The sequence below is a fragment of the Aulonocara stuartgranti genome, assembly GCF_965226115.1.
Source record: "Aulonocara stuartgranti genome assembly, chromosome: 3".
NCBI classification, from domain to species: domain Eukaryota; kingdom Metazoa; phylum Chordata; class Actinopteri; order Cichliformes; family Cichlidae; genus Aulonocara; species Aulonocara stuartgranti.
This window is the reverse complement of record NC_138941.1, coordinates 6839549-6855758: the sequence shown is the minus strand read 5'-3', so window position 1 is coordinate 6855758 and position 16210 is coordinate 6839549. Positions and strand designations below refer to the sequence as shown.

Sequence of the window (16210 nt, the reverse complement as noted above, 5' to 3'; positions counted from 1 at the left end):
AAATTATTAATTATCTTGGCTACGTAGCTTAAGCTATACAGTCCAGTAGCGTTCGCTACAAACAATACAAAAACAACAATAAAGGAAAACAGCTGTCTAACAGACAGCATAGCCGAATTCAAGGCAACACATAACAATAATCATTCAATCGCACTTTGTTTCAAAGTAAGCCCATTAAAGTGCTTAAGTAAATAAAAGTGTTCAAAAACAGCGGTTTTTGAGCCGGAGTTCTGCTCGCGGTGGGAACGCCGCCGCACAAAGTCATTTTTTAATCGCGGAAACGATCGGCTGGTTACTGACAACCAAAAGGTTGTTTTTGGTAGATATTAAAGATCATGGGTGGGCGGGGCAAATGGAGCAGTTTTCTACAGTCGAGTAAAATTCCAGGAAAGAGCTGGGTGTGGCTTTCCTTTAAATCACATGATCAACAGCTTTAAGATGGAGGCAACTCGCTCAGTGTTTCCTGTTTCATTCTTAGACTGTGGCGATGGTAAGTAGCAGCTTTTCACTTGTTACCTGGCATCTTTTCAGCCACCAATGATAGTCATTGTATGTTATCAACATTTCACTAACTATGTTTTCTCTCATGTTTAAAATAGGCCGACCAAGAGCAAAATAGGTATGTCTGCAGACTCTGCTGTAGCCAAAGTTATCAGATCTCCTGTGTTTTTAAATCCCTAACTGCTCGATCATTATCATTTTAGAAGACAACAATTTCTCAAAGGAGGTTCAAAACTAATGCCTACAAGATTACCAAGAGGATGGTTCGGGGCTCTTACATGACTCCGGGAAGTCAACACTTGGTGGATGAGGTGTGTTACCTTTGACACTTTAAAGACAGTCCTGTTTATCACTACTAACAATAAGCAAATATGTTTTCACTCAACAGATCCTTCACAGCATGTTGTTTCTGGGCAAAATCAACAACATCCCCTTTTCTCCAGAAGAAATCTTCCCTAATCCTTTTGTTTTGGGTTCTTTAATGAGAAGATATCCCAGGCCTTTAAAGTTGTATTCGACTCAGCTTCCCAGGCGAAGTCCCTTCTCCTGTGTGCTCGACATGGTAAGATAACTCTTCTCACATTTTCAGTCAATCTGACAAACTTCCAGTTTTTAGGAAAGTATAATGCAAAGTGCTTTTTTACTGAGAAATCCAAAGAAAATCCATACTGTACCTTATACTTCAACATATGCTTCTAGCTATGCTTCTCCACCAAACACAGAGACTGCAGGAGAGCTGGAGACTTGCTTCAGAATTTGTTAGTTCTAAATAATGTCTAACAGACTCATTATTGGAGATGCTTACAGTCTTCAAGGCGTATATGATGCTGTCACTGTGTAGCTGCTGGATCTGTTAAGCTCAAAGACTCTAAATTCAGCGTGTTTTGACAGCCCGGCATAGCAAAATAGAAAAAAAAAGGTCAATTAGCAAATTTAATTATAAATTAGTGAGAACAAAGATGGATTTTTGCTTATTGATTTAAAATTAAATAGATTTTTGTGACTTGTTTCACCCCCTATCTTAAAATGTCTAAACCAAAAGCATCCAATGGTCCTGCATAGTTAAACAAGTCAAGCAGCGAAACAAACATGTTGATCAACTTTCTATGAAAAACAACTATATAATCAGGTGCAACACTTTGACCAGATCTGTAACTGTTTTCAGATCGTCCTGCAAAATAACTCAGAGAATGAAGAGCAAATAAAGCAGAGTCTGCAAGATCTCCTCACAGACTTGGACTTAGAAGAGAATAATAAAAAAACAGCTTTCGTCTCGTCCACCATCTGCATTTCTCAAAAATCCCAAACCAACAAATCAGAAAGGTACTGCGGAGTCTCCATGTCCACCAAAGGTCCTAACGCTGGGAAAATTATGATTGCTGCCTCCTGTCTTAGCAAATGGCATAAATATGTATCTGGTGCGGTGATGACCTATTATCCAAACACAGTCCAGAAAGATTACTTTGATGGAACAATTGAAGTACCTGGAAATATCAGGTGTGAGGCTTTTTGTCTCCGTGATGGTGCCAGAATGAAGCCTTGCAGATCATGTAAGAATTTGTTTGGCTTGAACACAGAAGACCTCAGAGAGTGGCCATATGGTAACTGTGCTGAAGCTGAGAGCCTGAGCAATTTGCTTGAAAATGAGAGAGAAGTTGAAACACATGTGGATGAATACTCAGCTGAAAAGGATAACAGGCAGAGAGCTGAGGATGAGGTTGATGGGTTCTTAGAACTGTGTTGCAAAGGATTCGGTTTAACTGGACAGGTGAATTTTACAACCCAGAACAAGAGTGAGATTTCATGAAATCATTTGCATTCATCATTCTGATAAATCAAAGATTCTCTGCTCTGACAGCATCTGTGTGGATTTTCTGTAATCACAGAGACGTATAAGCATGTTTACTTTCCATCTCCATGTAATTGTCACATTTAATAATTAAAACTGGCTTCTATGGGTTTTTGTTTGTTTGCTTACATATCTAGTGTTTAATGCAATATGAAGCATTATCAGACAGCATTTATTGGGAAGAATCCCATGTTTATACTGGTCTGTACCCAGGGTACACAGAAAATAAAAACACATGTTTTCTTATTATGATCCCAACTATAATTTACTTAAGCAAAAGCACTACATGTGTAGTTATAATATTTATAGCAGTTACTGTTGAGCTTTAAATTTATCATCTTAAATGTTTATATGCTGATTATATTGCTTTATATAAGAAAGGCCTAACTCTGAGTACACTCTGTGCCAAAAAGTGCTGACAGGAAACTGCATGCTTTTGCAGAAACGTGCTTTTGCAGCTAGAAAGTGAAGCTGATATATATCAGTTTTAATTAGTTTTTACCAACTGCTTGCTAGGGCAATCCCACGAGTTTGGTGTTTTTGTATTGAACATGATTCCAAGTGCTTTCTATAACACATAGCAGAGGTGCCACAACAAAGACTGAGAAGAGGACAGGAAGAGACAGTGAAAGAGATGCACTCCTTCGCCATTCATGTTAAAGCGTTGCATAGCTTTAATTTTAGAGAGTGTTGCATAACTTCAGTCATTTTTCTACCACAGGTGAAGCCAAGAATTGTGAAGCTCTCTTTTGGCCAAATACCAGAATCTGTAAGAAGAAGAAAAAACAAACAATCAAATAGGTCATTATTAAGAGAACAACAATCTCTTGATGATTATCCACAGTGTCTTTGATAACTCTGAGATACAAACTGTCAAGGATATACACATCCCAGCAAACAATAGCTGTGTTTGACTAAAGCGATTAATAACAAGGACAGAGCTACAATCACTACAGTCAAACATAAAGGGCTTAATCCTGAATCCAAGTCTGAGCTGTGATGCCGTTGGTGCTGAAAGCTGCTCAGATCCTGAAGCTGCACGTTTTGTCTCTCTCTAACCAAACCAGCAGCAAAAGAAGACACATTTCGCTTGACATAAACATTGTCATGAATTCCCTCTTACTTTTGCTGGTTTGCTTCCACCACCATTAAAACGCACACAGAAAAACAACACAGCACAGCTCTCTGCCTCTCTCAGTGTACTTTAAGAACACCGTTTCCCATCTCAAATCTCTGTTTTTGGCATTATTCGCTTGCTTGTTATGAAGCAGTCTACCGTTGTTTACAGCCATTTTTTTTAATGACTTCCGACAAGACAGCCTCATTTCTGCTGTTCAATACCAAATTTTATTTATTTTTTTCAAATTAAGTGAAACTGCAAAATGCTCTGCTGTGTCTCTATTAAAACCTCTTATTAAAACCTCTGAATCACTTCAGCAGCATCAGCCAATGTACATTTGTTGAGTCGTGGTTCTCGTCTGCTTTTGTTCTACTGCAGAATAATATTTTTAAGGTTATCTACTGTAAAAAGCTAGGCCAGGAAAATCTGCTTCATGGTTTTGTGTTTTATCCTCAGTTACTTTGACACAAAAGCATCTGCTGTGATGCTCACACCTCTGATGAAGTTTCACAAGTGTCAGTACTGATAAATGATCAGAATTATAATGTTTCTGACTCTCTGAGTAAGAATTAAATGGAATCTAATTGGGACCTTGTGAATTGGAATTGAACAGGTTCTAGAAATCAGTGATGATACTCAGCTCCAATACCCACCTATGATATTAGGCTTACGAACGCTGACTGGGTTTCATTTACCAGCTTTTTATGTTCTTCCTGCAGTTTCCTCCCCACATCACTCATCTTAACTTTTTTCCAGTCCTCCTCAGTCTAAACAGAACACACAACAATACAAAGAAAAGCTCAGGTGATTGATCTCTAACACTAGGCATCCCCAGTCTTATTCTTAGCAGTCTAACTTCTCACCATATCTTTGAAGGCCTCTCCATTGTAGTAGCGCTTGGATGCTGGATACTCTATCGTTTTGTCACATAGTTCCAGGAAACTGGAAGCCACCAGATGCAGCTCCTCTCCGTCATAGCCGTACAGCTTTTTGTCCTCACGCGTCATCAGCACAAGCTCGTCACATGGACATGAGGTGCCCTTTACCACACCAATAACCTGCATTTTTACAATCTCGGGAAGGTAGAATTTTCCCCAGGCGTTAACTTCATCATCATCATCCCCGTTGTATTTGGTGTTCTCAAGCTCTTCTATCCACAGGTCAGCACCACTTGGCTTCTTCAGGTGAACGCACATGCTTTTGTTTTTGGAAACAAAATCTTTCACCCATTTCAGGTACTTTTCACCTGGAAAGAAGCAGACAAGGAAATATGGATGAATGTAGAAGTGTTGGAAAAGACAAATAGCAAGGTTATCCTACAGCAGTTTGTGAAAATGTTGTATCTTGAAATAAGCAGGCAAAATGAGGATCTCACTTATCTCATATGTTCTGACTACCGACTTTCTTCAGTTAAAAGACAAAAAAAGGGCACACTGGAGGCTGACAGAGTGTGCAATGGTGGGAATCATTTTGCAGAACTCACTAAAGTTTGTTTCTCCTGGAACAAGCTTTTTACACTTCGGCAAATGAAAATACTGTGTTAAACTAAAAAAGAGCACCAGACCAAGGTCTACAGTACTAACAGAAAAGCATGCCGTTACCTGTTGCCTGTCGACACAGCTGCTGATCTTCCTCACCAAAAAAATGAGGATCCCTGAAAGGAATAGAAAGGTTATGTTAAAATGAATGACTGTCACGGTGATCATGGGAAGCTCCAAAATATCACAACAATAGCTACGAAATCACAAAATGCAGTGTGATGTCTGTAAGCACCAAACATGACATCTCTGCAAATTCATCTTGAAATATGTAGGTACCTCACACGTACAGCTGCAGCCATCTCAGCCATTTATCACTGTGGCTGCCAAGTGGCTGCCACTTCACAAGCGCATGGCACAACATAGAAGAGCCACCTCCACAGGACAAGACTCAGCAGTCCATCTGCATCTTAAGGATAAAGGACACTCTTTGAGGATGCTAATGTTCACATTTTGGACAGAGAGGACAGATGGTTTGAAAGAGGAGTGAAAGAAGCATCTATGTCCACTGTGAGCGACCATCTTTGAACAGAGGCGGGGTTACAACACCAACTCTCTGCCATCTATAATCCAGTTTTGAGATCCTTCCCAGACGCCTTAACGCCCACTCACATCCTGGGCCATCTGACCTCAGGAATTCGCACGATAAGGTGGGGCCAGGTTTCACAATGAACTCACCCGAAACTGGCTGATTGGGGCCCACACCCAGTTTCACACCTTGGCTCAGGTGATTAGAGGATCATCAGGGGGTCCTTTTGTCCCTCTGTGGGGGGAAACTCCCACTAGGTTTATATCTGGGACTCTCCACCATTTGACCTTAGAACTGAAGAAGCTTCTCGGATGAGAGGTGAAACGTCTTCAAGTAACTTAAAGAAGTCCAGACGCTTTTCTTTGCAAGCTCCTTTGACTACGATGACCTGGATGACTGAGAACCTTCACAGACATAAGGTGAATGTGACAAACAAAGCGCCTTCTTGTTCTCGGTGATAATGTAAAGTTATTAATGAAAAAACAAACGAGTAAAAAACGGACTGGAAACATGTCTTCAATCAAAACTCGACAAAAACAAAGAAACAGCCTCACTTCTCTGCGACGCTCCCTAAAAATGACGTTACGTGTTACGTACCAGAGATTTCTATACAGCCCTTTATCAAGCCGAGAGAAAGTGACGCAAAACCCTCCAACTAATAACGACTAGCAGAGAGGCTCAGCTGAGTGTAGTTACCTGGTTTGCAGACGCATACAGACGTTTCCTGTCCTCTCGGACGCAGCTGTGATAGAACATGTGGTGCATTACCGCCACCAACTGGCTTGGAGTGAGGACCGGAAATCGCTCATGCCAAATCAAAAAAAAAAAACATAAAGAAAGATTAAGTGAAGAGATAAATGAATATATTAAATCAAGAAGAAAAAAACCCACCACCGGACATATACATCCTCATATCCTTCTGTACAAATGAGTTTGTTTTAGAAACTGAAAAAAGCCACAAAACCTTCACATCTAGAAATCCTTTGCAGTAAAACTTGTTTTTTGGCAGGTTCCACAGGTTTTGAATCAGTTTTCTTCTTTATTCCTGATCATTTTGACAATGAAAAAGAACATGTTCTATAGGGCTTTGGAGTTGACGTCACGCCGCAATGCATTGTGGGAGCGCGGCACCATTTTCGAGGTCTACGAATCAAAACAAACACACTGTGTTGGAACGACGATTACAAGATGCTTAAAAGCAGCTCAAAAGAGAACGGACTGTATAGAGACCGATTGCGTCCAGAGGCGAAGCGGCGGTACTTGCAGAAAATAGCGTGCAGTGGAAATGTGGACCCGTATGAAATACGGCCGTGGAGTAGAAACCCTGAAGACGTAGCCTGATATATTTTCGTACCTTATCTGTGGAGTCAGCGCGTACAAGTCGTCATTCAAACAAAGGTAAGTCAGCTCGAGTACTGCGTGTGAAATGCGTTTGATTTCCCTGCAAACATTCACATTAGTGCAGCATAAATTCATTCATGAGGGGAAATTACAGTGAGAACATGTGGAGGCTGTTAGAGGGAGAAGATAGTGAGTTCAGTGCAGGGCCGTGCAGAGAGGTTTAAAGGGGCGGGTGCTCAAAGTTAAAAAGGGGCACATTGAACCAGGCTGAATAACAACAACACACATTCATCAAGAATCTAATATGGGAAGGGCAGGGCTGTGTTGGTCTGAGACTGTAGACATTAAAAAGTCCACAGGAGAGATGGTAGCTGATTAAACAAGTGTCATGAGATAATAACAAAATGCAAAGATTGGTGACAGCGCTTGGAACCATAAGGCAACAAAAAACTATGTATGTAAAAAAAAAAAAAAAAAAAAAAAAATATGGCCATGGCCAAGACCAAAGAGCTCTCGAAGGACACCAGGAAAAGTATTGTAGACCTGCACCAGACTGGGAAGAGTGAATCTACAATAGGCAAGCAGCTTGGTGTGAAAAAATCAACTGTGGGAGCAATCATCAGAAAATGGAAGACATACAAGACCACTGATAATCTCCCTCGATCTGGGGCTCCACGCAAGATCTCATCCCGTGGGGTCAAAATGATCATGAGAACGGTGAGCAAAGATCCCAGAACCACACGGGGGGACCTGGTGAATGACCTGCAGAGAGCTGGGACCAAAGTAACAAAGGTCACCATCAGTAACACACTACAACGGCAGGGAATCAAATCCCGCAGTGCCAGACGTGTTCCGCTGCTGAAGCCAGTGCATGTCCAGGCCCGTCTGAAGTTTGCCAGAGAGCACATGGATGATACAGCAGAGGATTGGGAGAATGTCATGTGGTCAGATGAAACCAAAGTAGAACTTTTTGGTATAAACTCAACTCGTCATGTTTGGAGGAAGAAGAATACTGAGTTGCATCCCAAGAACACCATACCTACTGTGAAGCATGGGGGTGGGAACATCATGCTATGGGGCTGTTTTTCTGCCAAGGGGACAGGACGACTGATCCGTGTTAAGGACAGAATGAATGGGGCCATGTATCGTGAGATTTTGAGCCAAAACCTCCTTCCATCAGTGAGAACTTTGAAGATGAAACGAGGCTGGGTCTTCCAACATGACAATGATCCAAAACACACCGCCCGGGCAACAAAGGAGTGGCTCCGTAAGAAGCATTTGAAAGTCCTGGAGTGGCCTAGCCAGTCTCCAGGCCTCAACCCCATAGAAAATCTGTGGCGGGAGTTGAAAGTCCGTGTTGCTCGGCGACAGCCCCAAAACATCACTGCTCTCGAGAAGATCTGCATGGAGGAATGGGCCAAAATACCAGCTACTGTGTGTGCAAACCTGGTAAAGACCTATAGTAAACGTTTGACCTCTGTTATTGCCAACAAAGGTTATGTTACAAAGTATGGAGTTGTATTTTTGTTATTGACCAAATACTTATTTTCCACCCTGATTTACGAATAAATTCTTTACAAATCCTACCATGTGGATTCATGGATATTTTTTTTTCACATTCTGTCTCTCACAGTTGACGTGTACCTCTGGTGCAAATTACTGACCTCTGTGCAAGTTCCCCCACCTAAAATGATGACAATCGGTGGCTGACTAAATACTTTTTTGCCCCACTGTATATATCAGCAATCAATCAGAAAATCATTGGTTCATATTACAATTAAATATGAACAGGCTCCTTAGATGTAAGCAGTTCAGATCTGATGTCATTTACATTCTTCACACAGCACATTCGTCCAGGCTGACAGGTAAACATAGAACTAATCTCAGGTAACATGACTCATAGTAGAGATCCAGTAAGAAAGATTGCAGGCTCTAATATTATTACCACACAATCCAAGGACACACCAACAGCTCAGATTTGTAGAACTATTTAAACAAATGTCTTCTGAATATTCAATTCAGGTTCACAGTGGGGGGGGGGGGGGGGTTTCGTGGAATTTTTAAAATAAAGTCTGCAACACAGAAAGAGCTGTGATCAAGCTATTTATTACTGCGCCAACACACATCAAACATCACAGTTCAGTCATGTCAGCGCTGCCACAGAAGTCGTGCTCCTCCTCCTTTATGCTTTCCAAGGAAGAGGGAGGAAGTTACAAACTGATCCTACCACACTTCACGTATCTCGCTATGAAACCTAACGCATCAATGGTTGTGCTGTTTTGTGCCCTTGGCCTTATCAGCACCTGTAAAGGGAGTTGTTTTCTCAAACTGCTGAAGTAAGTTCATCTAGTTTTAGCAACTTTCACTGAACAGTAACAGTGTCACAACTAAGCATATGCATAAGCACTTAAACACTTTAAATGAGAATAACAGAACATTTCTATTACAGAGGCTGGAACCTGTCCCAGTAGTAGGTAGAGCACACCTGGACAGGTCACCAGTCTGTCAGAGGACTAACACAGAGACAGACATCAGAGTAACAAATCTATTTAAAATTAATGTAAGTTTGCTGCAGCTGTATGTATGAACATGTGTTTCTGTGCTCACAGTCCACCTCTCAGGAACCTGCAGTTCACTTTTAGTCTACTTTAAACAGACCTCACAAAAGGCTGATGTGGCTGGATCAGTAGTCTGATTTGAGTACGATACCTTTGGCCAGGGATTCATCTGGTGCATCGCTTCACTGCAGTCTTACGTATTTTCCCCACACCTGAATAAAAAAATACTGATATATACAAATAACAGCTTCAGCTGATGCAGCCTGACTCAATCCTAGATGTTCAGCACACAGAGACACAGAGGTGCCGTTTAAAGTTTAGTGTTAACCTGAGTCACTGATCATTTGCAGTATTACAGAGTCTGGCAGTCTTTGCATGATGTCCACGTCACTGTAAGTTTCTAGCTGACTTCACTGCAATTTCAATTTCAATTTCTGCTGTTCACAAACGCTGTCCATCTAATCTGACTGAGCTGGAGCTGTTTTGCAAAGAAGAATGGGCAAAGATTTCAGTCTGTAGATGTGCAAAGCTGGCAGAGACAGACCCTAAAAGACTGGCAGCTGGAACTGCAGCAAAAGCTGGTTCTACAAAGTGTTGACTCAGGGGGCTGAATAATTACGCACACCCCACTTTGCAGTTATTTATTTGTAAAAAATGTTTGGAATCATGTATGATTTTCGTTCCACTTCTCACGTGTGCACCACTTTGTGTTGGTCTTTCACCTGGAAGTCCAATAACATTGATTCATGTTTGTGGCTGTAATGTGACAAAATGTGGGAAAGTTCAAGGGGGCCGAATACTTTTGAAAGCCACTGTATATGTAGACACAGGACTACAAGTAGAAGATCAGACATGAAAGTGGAGATAACACAGAAGACCTGCAGCAAAGGTCAGAGGTCAGACTGGGCCCTGGATTCAACAATGAGCCAATGATCATCAAGCAGTGACTAAAGCAGAGCCCTGACCTTCTGACATTCATCACACAGTCAGAACAAATGTCTGCTGATGACTTCATCTCATGAAACGACTGATAGATGTCAGTTCATTGATCAGCTGAGCTGCTGATCTTCATCGTCACAGAAACATTCAGCTTGTTTCAATCAGTAAATAACTCCCACTACTCCCAGTTTGAACTGTTCCCACTCAAAATGCTGTGAGAACAATGATCATTGTAGAACTTCACAAACATCACGTGTTGTTTTCCACATGTAAGATCAGCAAACACACAGAAACTTCCTGTTGCCACACACGGCCTCTAAAATCTCTTCCACGCTTTCTGTCTGAAGTCCACTCTCTGTGTCGGATCCACAGGAAACAACAAGATCTTATTAACATGGTTTTCAATGTGTCTTGTTGAGAATTCAGTTTTACCCCGGTTCTTCTTATTCCTCGAGCATCCAGAGATGGCACCGGACTCAGTAGTCATTTTCACAAAATCTTTATTCATCTACATTCATCTTCATTTAAGCATGCACTTCTAGAAGGGAAGATGAGGCCGGTGTCCCTCTACAAAAATCTTCACTCCTTTGTTGGTTACAGTCAGCTTTATAGAAGTGACCCCATCATAAAAACCCCTCTACGGTGTGCTGCAAACTCTCTCTGTTTGTATGTGCACGAGCACGTGAATGCCTACATGTGCACGTTCCCACGTGTCTATGTGAGTGCTCGTGAGTGAGTGTGTGCGCATACCTGTGTGTATGTGTGAGTGCACATGAGTGAGTGTGCGTGTGGATGTGTGTGTGTAACAGTTAAAACACTGTGGGGGTAGATGACTCCCTAGAGGTCATAAACCCCTACCTTGCATCCTCTGGGGAATTTCCACTCAGTGGGGGAGAAGCCTTCTAAAATCTACTCCTAACTTCACAAGAGAGTGAGGCCTTTATTACTTTACAAACAGTGTCCCTACAATAATTCTACATTCTATGATAACATATTTCTAAACTCTAAAATAAGCTAAACATTCCTACAAGTCCCCCTTTTTTATCTGCTCCATGGCAGATAAAACTAAACTAAATCTTTCACCATAATGTTTTCATACTGTGACTCCCCATTTCCCAAAAGTGGCATCATGGTGTCGGCCTTTGTATCAGACTCTCCCACAGCACGATTGATGAGTCTTACGAACAAGGCTCTGATACAAGGCACACAACAACACCCACATGTCACTAATACTGCAATGAAAACAGACAAAGAAACCATAATTGACATACGTAATAAAATCTTTCCATTGCCCAAAGACAGAGGTCGTCCACGCTTCCAACAGGTCATCTAATCCCGAATGCTCATACACTGCGGTGGACGTCTTTAGGCCTTCCAGAACTCGGGTCACAGAGCCGTCGGGAACTGTGTTATTTGGAATGAAAGTACAATACATATCCCCAAACGCCCCCTTTTTATCCCAACAACATATCTAACGCCATCCGATTTAGTACTGCCATTAAAGACGTTGGACTCAACTGTTCAGTAAGCCCTTGCATTTAATGACAGCACAAAGATCAAATGCATACGAGATTGTGGACCCTTTAACGTAGTCCAACTCTACACCGCCATAATAATCCAAACACTCATCTGATTTACCTGTTTCACTACGTTTGGTTCGCTCCACCGTGGCCTGTGATGGTGGAGTTGCTGGAATGGATTCAGGTCTGTCTCTGGGCAATTCACTTGCAAGAAAAATCACAGTTACAATCACAACAGTTATCACTCCTAACACTACCATTGCTCTCCACTTTCCCCATAACCCCATTTTAGTTATTTCTCTCATCGCTTTTGTCCAATGTAATCTCACTTGTTCTTTTGTTTTGTTTTGTCTTTTTGTTTTTTTTTTATTTACTTTTGTTTTCGTCGTTATTGTTATTATTATTTTTAAACCTTTATCTTCTGAGTCGGGTGATTCTCTCTTACTCTTCTTTCTTCAACTTCCGGGGTAGACTACCCTTCAGTCGTTGCATGGATCAGGGATTTATTCTGTCCCTGGGCTGGGATCCATGTAGGGGGGTCTCAGCCGAGTTCCCCCTCTTTTCCTTTGCAGAGAGCCTTTCCGACCTCTTAGGCTCTTCCGCTACAGCACACTAGCTCCAGTGGTACCAGGTTTCCCCTTTCCCTTTCAGTCGGACCGCGTGTGAGGTCCTGGTCTCCACCTCGAATGGACCCCCCGTCCACCTGGGCTCGTTCCACTTTCGTTTGTAGACCTTCAGCCACACCCACTTTGCCTCTGGCACCTCACGACATCTACAAATTGAAAAAATAACACTCCTCTCGCCACACGGCTTTCGCCATGTGTCAACTCCCCAATGAGACATGCATAAGAATGTTGCACAGTCTCCCTAAAACAATCTAAATCAAACTTCACATTTGCAACCAACTATAGATCATGAAAGTGATAAAGTACTCAGCATAACAGACAAGTATCATGTGCAGGTTTTCTCCAATCATTAAATCACTATTATTACCATAATTTGTCCCAAATCATGAATCATCCCAATTTATTCCACAATTTAATCTGTGACTTCCCTTAAACAATGTCACTCCACCCATTTCATCACTATGAGCTCAATAGCCCATCTTCAAATATTCCATAAAAGCTGCATCCCTTATTTGTTTTTCTCATGTCACTTGTCCACTTCTGCTGAATGCTACATGCACTCTTAAAGAAAACAAAACCTGTAATAAAGAAACAAACATCCACCAATTGTTCTGCTAAAAACCACATCATCAAATCACATAAAAAACTGCAATGCTGTAGAAAAAATGCAAATGTTAGCGCTGCGCAGGTGTGTACACACTTTCTCACAGTAACTTCTGTGAGTACCACAAGCCCATGAATAACACACCTCTGATAGATTCACAAACATAAAAATGGCATTTAAAAGGTTAAACCATCACGCAACCTCAGATGTTGCTATCATCTTTCTGCTCCTGTAACAGAGACACACACAGAGATACATCCACACCTTTGTCAGGTGGGGGTTGACTTCACGCAATGGTGTTAAGTCAGTCAGTCTTGTCAGCTTTTACCAGTCAGTCAGTTTGTTTTATTTCCATTCATTCATTCATTCATTCATCCATTCTTACTTTCTTTGCTGATAGTGGAACCTGTCGTCGCATTTAGTTTCCACTCTCAGCAAAATGACGTCATTTCAAAAAGAAAAGAAGAACTTTAGATCAGATTACATCGCTGAATCCTTTTTGGACAGGGACTTGTCCCAATAAGTGGCTTTCTCCAGAGCCCATTTTAATGTGGAGAAACCCACCCGCAACGGTTTTCTTCCCGACGTGCAGATCTGCTTAAAGAAAAGAAATTCACAAACAAAAATCAGTGCACTGTTCAAAAAATAAAAATAAAATGAAAAAATACAAAAGAAAAAATACAAAAGCCCGGTCTTAGGACTTGTCACAAAATGTTCTTTCTCTTATAGGTGAGAAAACACCCGTACTTCAAAAACAAAAACAAAACAAAACAAAAATCTGCCAGTTTCACTCATTTAAACTCTGGCTGCAAGATTCTGATCACCCTGCTCTCATGTTCCCCAAAATAATACTAATTCAGTCGTCTATGTATCAGTTCTCAACCCACTCAATAAACCAGACAGGATGATGGTAACCGTATTGCCTACTTAAAATTGTGTGTGTGTGTGTGTGTGTGTGTGTGTGTGTGTGTGTGTGTGTGTGCCCTCACAGAAGGAAGGTCACAAACCAATGATTCTAAAGACAGAACAGAAAGATACAGTTGGAAGATGAATGATTGCGTTTTTATGATGCGTAGTAAAACGACCCCTTCTTCTGCTTCTCTTTGTTGGTGTTGTTCGTGTGCGCGCACGTGTGTGTGTGTGTGTGTGTGTGTGTGTGTGTGTGTGTGCCCTCACAGAAGGAAGGTCACAAACCAATGATTCTAAAGACAGAACAGAAAGATACAGTTGGAAGATGAATGATTGCGTTTTTATGATGCGTAGTAAAACGACCCCTTCTTCTTCTTCTCTTTGTTGGTGTTGTTGTTGTTCGTGTGCGTGCACGTGTGTGTGTGTGTGTGTGTGCGTGTGTGTGTGTGCCTTAGAAGTCAATTAATACATTAGCCATACTTAAAAAAACATCTGAATTTCATTTAGAACTGAGATTCTAAGTTGTAAGCAGAAATCTTATGCACAGCCAGAAACATGTTTCCCCACTTTCACAATGCTGAGGTGTCAAATCCACAACCCCCAACAAATGGTTTGTTACACGCGGGTGTGAAGGGCAAGCTTTACTTACACAGCCTCACACACACTAGATTTTTAAAGTTTTTGGGTACAGTGGGTTAGCCACAGATGCAACATCCACTTTTGATAAAGATCCCTCCACCTGTTTATTTCTTAAGAAATTAAGCATCTTTATTAAGCTCTTATTTATAAATGTCTACACAATAATAGACACTGTGTGCTCTGTGACATTATAGTCTTCTACTGCTGCTTCCATCGGTTTGCATTTTAAACTCCCGGCCTTTCAGTTTGTTATGAACGACTTTATATGTTGATGATGAACATCAAGTTCACCAGGGAAGACACAAAGGACAACTGTTTGCCTTTCCTGGACTGCGCCGTGCACATTGAAGAGAACGGCAACCTCAACATCGAAATTTACCGGAAGCCTACACACATGGACCAGTACCTCCTCTTTGACTCCCATCACCCTCTGGAACACAAACTTGGAGTAATTAGGACCCTACACCACCGAGCAGAACATGTTCCCTCTAAGCCTGAAGGAAAAAAGAAGGAACACACACATGTAAAGGAAGCACTCAAAACGTGCGGCTATCCTAAATGGGCGTTTTTAAAGTCAGCAAAGAGGCAAAGAAAAGAAGACCAGACACCAGCGAAGGAGGATAAGAAGGACAGACGCAACAACATTGTCATCCCCTATGCAGCTGGTGTATCAGAGGAACTCAGGAGAGTTTTCTCCAAGCATGACATCCCGGTGCATTTCAGACCCAACAACACGCTCAGACAGAAACTGGTTCACCCGAAAGACAAAACGCCAAAACACAAACTTAACAACGTGGTGTTTGCTGTACAGTGCAGCGAGGAATGCTCAGACCTCTACATTGGAGAGACCAAACAGCCACTTCATAAGCGCATGGCACAACACAGAAGAGCCACCTCCACAGGACAAGACTCAGCAGTCCATCTGCATCTTAAGGATAAAGGACACTCTTTCGAGGATGCCAATGTTCACATTTTGGACAGAGAGGACAGATGGTTTGAAAGAGGAGTGAAAGAAGCCATCTATGTCCACTGTGAGCGACCATCATTGAACAGAGGCGGGGTTTACGACACCAACTCTCTGCCATCTATAATCCAGTTTTGAGATCCCTTCCCAGACGCCTTAACGCCCACTCACATCCTGGGCCATCTGACCTCAGGAATTCGCATGATAAGGTGGGGCCAGGTTTCACAATGAACACACCCGAAACTCTGGCTGATTGGGACCCACACCCAGTTTCACACCTTGGCTCAGGCGATTAGAGGATCATCAGGGGGTCCTTTTGTCCCTCTGTGGGGGGTCACTCCCACTAGGTTTATATCTGGGACTCTCCACCATTTGACCTTAGAACTGAAGAAGCTTCTCGGATGAGAGGTGAAACGTCTTCAAGTAACTTAAAGAAGTCCAGACGCTTTTCTTTGCAAGCTCCTTTGACTACGATGACCTGGATGACTGAGAACCTTCACAGATATATGAATATAAAACAGTGTGAACAACAAAACATCAGCTTTGGAAACTTTGATGTAAAATTCTGCAATT

At 41.9% G+C, this 16210-nt stretch overlaps 1 protein-coding gene and 1 long non-coding RNA gene across 2 annotated transcripts in view; both read left to right on the top strand.

Moving 5' to 3' along the window:
* LOC309702355 (uncharacterized protein) overlaps positions 1–16210 on the top strand; it is a 249516-nt gene that overhangs the window by 232395 nt on the left and 911 nt on the right. The window lies entirely within an intron of this gene.
* Positions 292–1093, top strand: LOC309702550. Its single transcript, XR_014275614.1, has 3 exons — positions 292–619; positions 705–812; positions 890–1093. It is a non-coding gene; the product is annotated as an uncharacterized lncRNA (long non-coding RNA).